The sequence below is a fragment of the Leucopleurus acutus genome (assembly GCF_964270905.1).
Source record: "Leucopleurus acutus genome assembly, chromosome: 7".
NCBI lineage: Eukaryota > Metazoa > Chordata > Mammalia > Artiodactyla > Delphinidae > Leucopleurus > Leucopleurus acutus.
Genome location: NC_139150.1, coordinates 7,605,597 through 7,615,812, shown reverse-complemented (window position 1 = coordinate 7,615,812; position 10,216 = coordinate 7,605,597).

The window sequence follows — 10,216 nt, the reverse complement described above, 5'->3', positions numbered from 1 at the left end:
CACACTCCAGTGGTATAAGGCCGTCAGTGAAAATAATATTAATGAAATATACAATATGTCAGGGGTGATAGATGTTAGAAAACATCAGGACAAAAGGATAGTGATTGAGGTGTGGCCATTTAAATGGGGTGGTCAGGAAAGGACTTTCTGATGACGTGTGACCTGTGAGCAGAGCTTTAAACGGAAATTTCTGGAGGAAGAGCGTGACTGTTGGGGGTTCTATGTCTGGGACTAGGCTATACGTTCCGTGAAGGCAGGGCGCCGGGCTTGATGTCTTATCCATTGCTGAACCCCTGGAGCCTTTGCCATGGTAGCTAGTGTTTACTCACGATGTGTTGATTGACTGGTTAAAATCCCCTGTCCTAAGAATGGGAACCACGTCTTCCTCGGTCTCTTGTATTACAGTTGCTCCAACAAACATTTCCTGAAAATTAGCAGTGTACCAGGCACCGCCCTTCACAGCTTGTAGACGCAGAAAGGACAAAGATGAACTGTAGCCCCAGGGATGGGTTTTGCTACCCAATGCGATTATAAAGCCAGTGACATCATAGACTTGACAGGAGAATCCAAGATTCTCTAGGGTCAGATTGGGAACCAGGATGGGCCCTTTAGTTAAAGTTGGGTTTGGCTGGGAGTGAAAGAAAACCCCAAATAATGGTGGCTTCAGGGACCAACAGTCATCAGGGACCCATAACCTCTATCATCTAAGACACCAACTCCAGCATCCCTCCAGCTGGTAAGAAAGAGGAAGGCTAGAGAAAGGCATGCCCTTTCCCTGGAAGGACAGTTCCCAGACATCGCATATGCTATTTCTAGTTAAGTTCCACTTGCCAGAACTTAGTTATAGGGCCACATCTAATTCCAAGGGAAGCTGGGAAATGTAGTCTTATTCTGGGGTGGAGGGTGTCTATTACCAGCCAGAAGCAGGGAGTGGATATTGGGGGATAATGTGTAGGTTCTGAATTGTAGATAATTGGTCAGTCTGGCTTATGACCCTTTGTGCCACGCAGCGGCCATCTCCCAAGTCTGGCCAGGCTGATGGGGCCAGCGAGGATTCTCTGCACCTTGACGTTCAGAAGCTGAAGGAGAAGAAGGACATGCTGGACAAGGAAATCTCCCAATTAATATCTGAGTAAGTCTCTTTGGCTTCCTCAGTGTGCTTAAGATAACTTTTATTTTTATTTTTATTTTTTGGCCATGCCACGCCATGCAGCTTGCAGGGTCTCAGTTCCCTGACCAGGGATTGAACCTGGGCCATGGCAGTGAAAGCACCGAGTCCTAACCACTGGACTGCCAGGGAATCTCTAGATAACATTTAACTAGTGCCCAGTAACTGCAACCTAGCTTAGCATAAAAACAGGACTGTGCCAGGAATTCCCAGGAGAATAAGGGGAACTAGGAACTGGAAAGCCATGGCTCTCCCAGTCTTTTCTGGGGCCCACGGTCTCTGCCTCTGCTTCTGTCCGCACATGGGCTCTGTCCTCCCTCTGCAGGTGGGGTTTTCAGTGCCCAGGGGAAGCTGGCTCTTCCACAACTCCTGGGTTTTCCCATGCCCTTTGCTCCAGCCACATGGCACAGACTGACCAGCCTTTGAATGTGCATGTCACCCTTGAGGGGATCTGATTAGCCACTCATGTGCCCATCTGTGAATCCCTTGGCTGTGACCAGGGTTACATAGTACCAGCGTGGCTGAGGCTGCCTCCCTAAGAGTACAGGGAGAATTTTCCAGGAGTGAGGGAGTGGGCAGATCTCCTGCCCTACCTTAAGCTTCATGAGGGCAGGGTCTATCTTGGCATCACTATCTTAGTTCCCAATGCCAAGCACCCAGTAGGCCCTTAGTGAACATTTGTTAAATAGATGCCTCGTTACTCTCTGAACCTTGGAGCCTCATCAGCCTTCTCAACGATATTTTCTCTCTCTCTCTCCCTCTCTCTCTCTCCATTTCTCACCCCAGAGGCTACAGTGTCGATGAACTGGAGGACCACATCTCCCAGCTCCATGAGTATAATGACATCAAGGATGTAGGCCAGATGCTGCTAGGCAAACTAGGTGAGGGAGTCCCCATGCCCCAGGGGTGGTGGGATTTTGCTCCTGGGCCTGCTAAACTTACCCAACCCCCCTCCCATTCTCAGCTGCCACGCTCCCTGAATGCCCCTCCCCTTCCTGGCCACCTAGCGAAGCAACTGTGCAGCTCTTACCTGAGTGCCTGCGGTTTTTCCCTCGGGTATAGAGCCTGCTTTGGAGCTATAGGCAGGTTTGAGGCTGGGCTCACCCGCCTGCCTGAGGACTAGGATTCCCAGTCCTCCGGGGCCTACTCAGACCAATGGAGACCCCAGCCTCGCCTCAGGTGGCCGACATGCTACAGAGGCAGAAAGTGCAAGGGGAACTCTGTGGCTTAAAGGGGTATTTTGTTCCTCCTCGAACACAGTCTCACTATCTAGAGGGCTGAGCCGAGACACAAGCACCTGTGTGTCTGAGCTGGCTGGGACAGCCCACCTTGGAGGTGAGGAAACATGTAGGTGGCCTTGGTTCCATCACCTGGCTTGGATCGGTGGGCATTCTGATGTTCAGCCAGCAGGGACCATTTGGGACAGTGCCCAGAGCTGGGCTGTCTGCCCGCTGGCTGCCTGAGTTGTAGCTCTTGTCGCAGAACTGCCCATCAGCATCCGGGATTCCACGGCAGGAAGGGCTTCTCCGTGTGTCAGTGGGGAATGGGTCTCAAAGGAGGGGAGGGAGAAAACAGAAGGGGGTGGAGGACGATCAGGGCCCAAGAAGAAAGGAATGTGAGGGGACTGTCGCCTAGAGGCCAAGGGGAATAAGCTCTTGTTTCGACAGAACCCAGTTTGAGACCTGTCCTTCCAGGTCATAGGACCTGGAGCAGGCGGAGTGTCCTCTTTCATTCATTCAGTGAGTATTTCCTGAGCACCTACTCTGTGCTACTCAACAGGGTATGGGGACATTTTGGTGAACCAGACACTTGAGTGTCTCCATTCTCATGTGACTTATGTTTTGGTGTTGGGGTGGGGGAGGGGAATGGTCAAGAAGTAAAGGAACACAAATAAATGAATTATAAAATGTGTTAAGTGCAGTGAAGGAGACAAAAGACAGATAGAAAATATTGAGGTATGAACAGGGTGGCAGGTGGGGATGAGACAGGGTGGTCAGGGCAGGCCTCTGAGGAGACCCCTTCCCTTGGGAGGAGAGACGAGTCTGTGAGGAGGCATGAGGAAGGGCATCACCAAGTGGCAAGGGCATGCACATGGGCCAGGGTTTGCAGCTGGCCACTGATGCAATGTGAGTGTACACTTACACTTTCAGCACATGACTCTTGCTGCTGCTTCACGTGGGTGAGGGTTAAGTGAGTCTAGTTTGGAGGGACCAGACAGGGCCCACTGTGGAGGAGCCTGGAAGGGGTAGCAGGAGGGTTATCTGGGCCAACTAGGGGAGCAGGAAGAAAGTGCTGGAGAGGGTCCTGGGTAGGCCAGGGTTTTGGCCATTTTCCCTCCTACTTCTCCTACTGGACATTCTTCCTTCCTTCCTTCCTTCCTTTCAGCTGTGATCCGAGGTGTCACCACCAAAGAGTTGTATCCAGAATTTGACCTGGACATGAATGACTGAGCTTACAGCCCCTTGTCCACGGCCCACTGGGAGAGGCCGATATGGACATGAGAAGCAGTGAAAGCCCAACCAGAGCACCTACAGGCTTTCCAGTGAGAAAGTGTCAGAAGCCCTTTTCTAGAGAGCCCAAGCCGAGTCAGGAAGGGGTGTTCCCAGCCCTGAGGTTCCTGAAATGTTCCAGTGATACCTGTGTATGTGTATATGTATCCTGTTTGTAAATAAACATATGAGCGATTTTGGTGCGAATCTGTATGCTGATTACCTCTCCTCTGATAGCCCCCGATCCTACCCTGGAAAAAGAGAGCCTGCCTTGGATTATAACAAACTTCCATGTGCCAGGCACTGTACTAAATGCCTTATATCCATTATCTCTTAATGCTTCAATCCATCCTATGAGGAATTAGTATTACTATCCCCGTTTTACAGATGAGGAAATTGAGGCTCAGAGAGGCACAGTGGCTTGCCTGAGGTCACACAGCCAGTAAGTGGCAGAGCAGGGATTTGAGCCCAGGTCTTAACTCTGAAGCTTCTGGTGTGCAACACTGCCTTTCTGGGCTGGGAAACAAGTGGGTAAGAGCTGAGAGTGAAATAGTGACATTGGGAGAAATTCTTCCCTGATCTATAGAATCAGGGTTCCACTCCCCAGTTGTAATTCTCTGCCAAGCATGGGTGAGCTGTTGTCATTTCCTTACCGCGTGTTGCTCATCCTGAACAACCGTCACTGGCAGAAGTACAGCTTGAGTGTTGCAACTGCGGAGTGCAATCAAGAATGGCAGGAGTCCACTCGGACTCGCCAAGTGTTCTGACTGCTCCCGCTGGACATGCTCATGAGATTTCGGAAGTTATAGCAGTGCTTGGGGACAGGCTTTCATGAGGTGAAGTACGTTTAGTTTCTAAAAACCAGCCATGCAAGTCAGGCCTGGGCTTGAGTTCCAGCTCTGCCCGCTTACAAGCTGTGTGACTGTGGGCAGCTGTCTTGGCCTCGATAAGTAGAAATGATAGTAGTGCCGTGTGCGTCAGGGCAATTAGCATGAATTGCCTCAACAACCCCCAAACCTCCTTGGCTGAATGCAGTAAAGGTGCCTTTGTTTCACAAAGTCCGATGAGGATCTGGTGGCCCTCCTACGTTTTGGAGCTTCACCACTGGAACCCACAACTGGGGGAAAGAGATGGAGAAGACACGTCAGCTCTGAACCGACTCACCCCCAAATGGGCAGACGTCACTTCCGCTCACAGACAGTGGTCCAGAACTAGTCATGTGGCCTGAACTGCTCTGGGTGAGCACCCAGGTATTTGATGGGGACCAGCTGCTGTCTCAGCCACAAGTACCTACCTCCAAAGAGTGCTTCAGGGATTTGATGAGCAACTGCCTGGGACCCAGCACCTGGGAACGTCAGTCCAGCTCCCCTTTAATGTTGGACAGCAACCCGTCCTGCTCAGGGGACAGCGTGACCCAGGCCCATGCTCTGGTTCTGTTGCAGATCGCAGACAGTTGGCTTATCCTGCCTCTGTCCGCAGAAGGAGGAGCTGGGAGTCACGGTGTCTGGGTCTCTGCCACACAGCGCTTCTCTGCCAGCAGTAAGTAAGAAGCAATGACAGTGCAACATGATAAAGGTTGTCATGGGGTTACAGGAGCACATTTAAGCGGCACCAGCCAATTCGGGACATTGGGGAAACGCTGGGAGAAGAGACATCGAAGCCTGCGCAGTAAAAGGAGTCAGCCAGACAAGAACGTGGGAGAGTAGTATTCCAGGGGGGAAACTATTTACAAAGGCCCAGAGGCCGAGAATTTAGTGGACCCAGGACTCCAAGGGACTCTGGTTGCAGAGTGATTAGGAACGAAGCCTCTCCCAAACACAATTGTAACCCAACTCTGCATTTTGGGCCAGTCTTTGTTTTGTTTTTTTTTTGAGATGGGTGTGGTTTTTACTTTCCACAACTTACAAGTTTCATAATTTAAATCTTTTTTAAAATAAATTTATTTATATTTATTTATGGCTGCGTTGGGTCTTCGTAGCTGCGCGCAGGCTTTCTCTAGTTGCAGTGAGTGGGGGCTACTCTTTGTTGCAGTGCGCGGGCTTCTCATTGTGGTGGCTTCTTTTGTTGCAGAGCACGGGCTCTAGGCGCGCGGGCTTCAGTAGTTGTGGCACGCGGGCTCAGTAGTTGTGGCTCACAGGCTCTAGAGCTCAGACTCAGTAGTTGTGGAGCACGGGCTTAGTTGCTCTGTGGCCTGTGGGATCTTCCCGGACCAGGGTTCGAACCCGTGTCCCCTGCATTGGCAGGCGGATTCTTAACCACTGTGTCACCAGGGAAGTCCCTATAATTTAACTCTTATGATTTGAAAAAAATCCAATAAAGACTTTAAAAGCAAACATGTAGGAAGCAAAAACAAAGGGAATGGACCATAATAATGCTTAGTTAAGATGGTAGGATTATTGGTGGTTTTCCCCTTTTTTTCCCACTTCTCTATACAGCATGCAATGTTATTATACTGTCGTCAGTACCACAGTTGTAGGACCACGTCTCCCCACCTCCACCACTTCTTACTCTCTTAGTTCTCAATCTAGCTAATTAATGTTGACCTTCCTGTAATTAATTCATCCTTCCTTTTATTTTATTTATTTCTCCCACCTCGTTTTGGTAGCTAATTTCAAATCTTATAGCAAGAGGGCTTCCCTGGTGGTGCAGTGGTTAAGAATCCGCCTGCCAATGCAGGGGACACAGGTTCAATCCATGATCATCTTCCATGATCCGGGAAGATCCCACGTACCGTGGAGCAGCTAAGCCTGTGCGCCACAACTACTGAGCCTGCACTCTAGAGCCCACGAGCCACAACTACTGAAGCCTGCGCACCACAGAGCCCACATGCCGCAACTACTGAGCCTGTGCTCTAAAGCCCATGAGCCACAACTACTGAGCCCACGTGCCACAACTACTGAGCCTGCTCACCTAGAGCTCATGCTCCACAACAAGAGAAGCCACCACAATGAGAAGCCTGCGCACCGCAACAAAGAGTAGCCCCCGCTCGCCGCAGCTAGAGAAAGCCCGTGCACAGCAACCAAGACCCAACGCAGCCAAAGATAAATATAAATAAGTAAATTTATATTAAAAAAAATAGCAAGATATCTTTCCCTCTTTAACTCTATACTAGTCATTTTGCTTAACTCTAACCTTATCCTCAACCCTAATTCCAGCCATAATTCCAAATGTTACTAGAAAGCAAGGACACTTCTCACTCGTTCCCTAAAATCCCTGCCTCTTTACGGTTTTTCGTTTTTTCCGCCTTGCCACGCAGCTTGTGGGATCCTAGTTTCCCAACCAGGGATCGAGCCCGGGCCCTCGGCAGTGAGAGTACAGAGCCCTAACCACTGGACCGTAACCACCGGACCGTCAGGGAGATCCCCCTGCCTCTTTACAAATTACAGACCTCCTGTGGCTATGCGCTTGTTTTCTGATGATCGCCCAGAGTTGCATTCTTCTGGAAGGCAACAAAAGGCACTAAGGTAGATTCCAGGTTCTCAAATTGAGAATGAATACACTGCCAGTGCTCCAAAGACTTTTGCATTTGGAGCCAATTTTAAGGCACCCCTGGAGGATGCTTGGAAAGCATCATCTGGGTCCTCTTCCCTCTGTGTGAAGTCAGCGCTCCCAGGTGTGATGGCAAGCAGAGGCCTCAAGGGGGCAGTGTCTGCTCAGAGATGCGTCCAGCTGCCGGGGAAGCTGCCCCTGGGAGGGCTCTGCCTGGGAAGGTCTGGTCCTGCCAAGCCACTGGCCACAGACAAGATCCTCAGAATGCCCCACATAGAAGAGGGGGTTCTCTATGGCAGCACCTCTCCCAGAGTCTGAAGTGACCCCAACCGCCACCCTGGGCAGTAAGGAGCCAACTGGTGGTGAGATGTGCATAGTGACACGTGCCATTGGTCAGGGCGTGCCCTGATGGTGCTAGGAAACAGGCTACCAAGGGCAACTGACACTGTGAGTGCAGGAACATTGTTTGATCACATCCAGTGTAAACCTTACTCCAAAACATTCATCATTTGGTACATACTAGAGTTCAAAACACTAATGAAATACAGCCTGTATTCTCATCCCTGAGGGCAGAAAGGGGTCGTTTCCGGGCAGCCTGACCTCATCGAGCCAGTGTCACCAAATAACACCCCACTTTAGCTTTGCTCAGAAACAGAGGACAATTTGCAGAGGGGAGGAAGGCCAGATCGGGGGCGTCTGTTATGGAAGAGTGGTGCCTGAGGGGCCCGCAACCTTGACGCCTGGAGGCTCTGTGATGAAAGCTCTGGGTACTGTCAAGTCAGGTGTTGTCACCAGATGAAAGGTGACGGCCACCATTCAAACCAGTCACAAGCTGAAGGTTTCCCCAGAGAAGGGTTGATGGAGATAACTAACATTTCTGAAACCCTGTGGGTCAGCAGGGAGATGAGTGCTTCATGGGCAGTATCTCACTGGCACCTCCCAACCGGAGTGTGGTTAGGTGGAGTATCCCCATTTCCAGACTGAGGTCTGAGGGGCAGAGTAACTTGCGCAAGGTCACAGTTCCAAGAAGCAGCTGAGCCCATCTGGCTCCAGAGCCTGGCTGATGGTGAGCTGTCTTCCTCCCAGCCGAGGCTCAGCCTCTCTCTTTTTTTTTTTTTTTATATTTTGAGATTTATTAATGTTTTTTGTTTTGTTTTGTTTTTTTGTTTGTTTGTTTTGCGGTACGTGGGTCCCTCACTGTTGTGGCCTCTCCCATTGCGGAGCACAGGCTCCGGACACGCAGGCCCAGTGGCCATGGCTCACGGGCCCAGCCGCTCCGCGGCATGTGGGATCCTCCCGGACCGGGGCACAAACCCGTGTCCCCCGCATCGGCAGGCGGACTCTCAACCACTGGGCCATCAGGGAAGCCCAAGGCTCAGCCTCTCTTGAGTCTCACCCAAGGTCATACATTAATAAAAGAAGTCAGAACTTGAATCCAGAACTCTGAGCCTTTAAGCCCAAGGTCTTAGCCACAAATCTTCACTGTGCTTCTTCGAAGTTGTACCTGCCCAAGGCCCTGACCTAGAGGCCTCTACCTTGAGTTTGGCCTTGGCACCTCTCTCCTGATTCCTCTGAGCAGGAGACTTCGCTCCCTTCCCAGGGAGCCTCTCATCCCCAACATTGGGAACTCTGAACAGGAGCAGATCCTCTCCTGGCCTTTAGCTCCCTCAGCCTCTCGTGTTCATTCCAGAATCCCAGAGGATCTCAGCGGCAATGATACTCATAGCAGCCAACACTGGGAGCACATACTCTGTGCCAGGCCCCAAGCCTAGAGCTCAGCATGACTACAACAAGTATTTCCAATGGCAGCCCTAAGAGGTACATCATTAGCCCCATTTTCCAGATGAGGCAAATGAAGCTCAGAGAGGTTAAGTCACTTTCCCAAGGAAACAAAGCTAAGTGGCCAACTCCAAGGTTGAAGTTCCACAATCATTCTCTCTTTTTTTTTTTAATATTTATTTATTTATTTATTTTGGCTGCACCGAGTCTTAGTTGCAGCATGCATGAGGGGTCTAGTTCCCCGACCAGGGATTGAACCCGGACTCCCTGCATTGGGAGCGCAGAGTCTTACCCACTGGACCACCAGGGAAGTCCCCACAGTCATTCTCTTTAAAGACCAGGTAATAATTTCCAAACCTCGAGTGTCACAATTACCTGAGAGGGCTTTTAAAGGAAGAGATATGGGTCCCTAACTCCTCCCTAGGGATTCTGCTTTGGTAGGGGGGCAGGCCTGTATTTTTTGTAACAAGCTCCCCAGGTGTTTTTGATATCTGGCCTCTCCGGTGAGCATTCCTGGATGCTTGACAGGTTGCTTCTAACCACCAGGAATAACATCCAATCAAATCCTGCCTCCAAACCAGCCATCTTCAAACCCATCTACAGAGCCACCAGACCCTAAGAGCCAGCTCTGGATCAAACCTAGGTGAGATTGTATCTGGCTTCTCCCCAGAGCCTTCTCATAGGCCCAGGCATTTGCTAGCTCTGCTCCTCTGACCTCCACCCTGGCACCAGCAGACCTGCCCAGCTGGTTTGCCCGGAAGGAGATTGGCCTGTTTTGCCATCTTAGGGCTCTTCTCGTTTCTGATTTACTAGGGGCTCAGGAAGTACCTGTAGGGTTGGGGGCGGGGACTACTTGGAGAAGGTTGCTGGGCAGGGGGTCACAGGCTGCTTTGCAGACCACAAGGGGGCTGGAAGGCCCCGGGACAGCCCACCACCCCACCCATCACACTCGGCCACCCACCTGATGCTTGTCTCTCTTAGTCAATGTCCACTGCCCCGAAAGCATCCCGATCCAGGTCTCACCAAGAGGGAAACTTCTTGGAGTAACTAATGTCTGTCCCTCTGGTTACCCAGCCCACCTCCAGGTGAGTCCCACGCCTCCCGCTGAAGTGCTCGAAGGAGGGGGTTAGTCAGGGTCTGACTGGATATTGCAGAAGAAATCAGATGATGATACGGTGGTGGGAACGGGGTTTTGTTTGTTTTTATTCTATGGCCAGAGCTAAAGCTCAGCAGGCCATGCCATGTGTAGACAGATGCAGGAGGCTGGGCTGGTGGTGGCGGCACCTCCCCA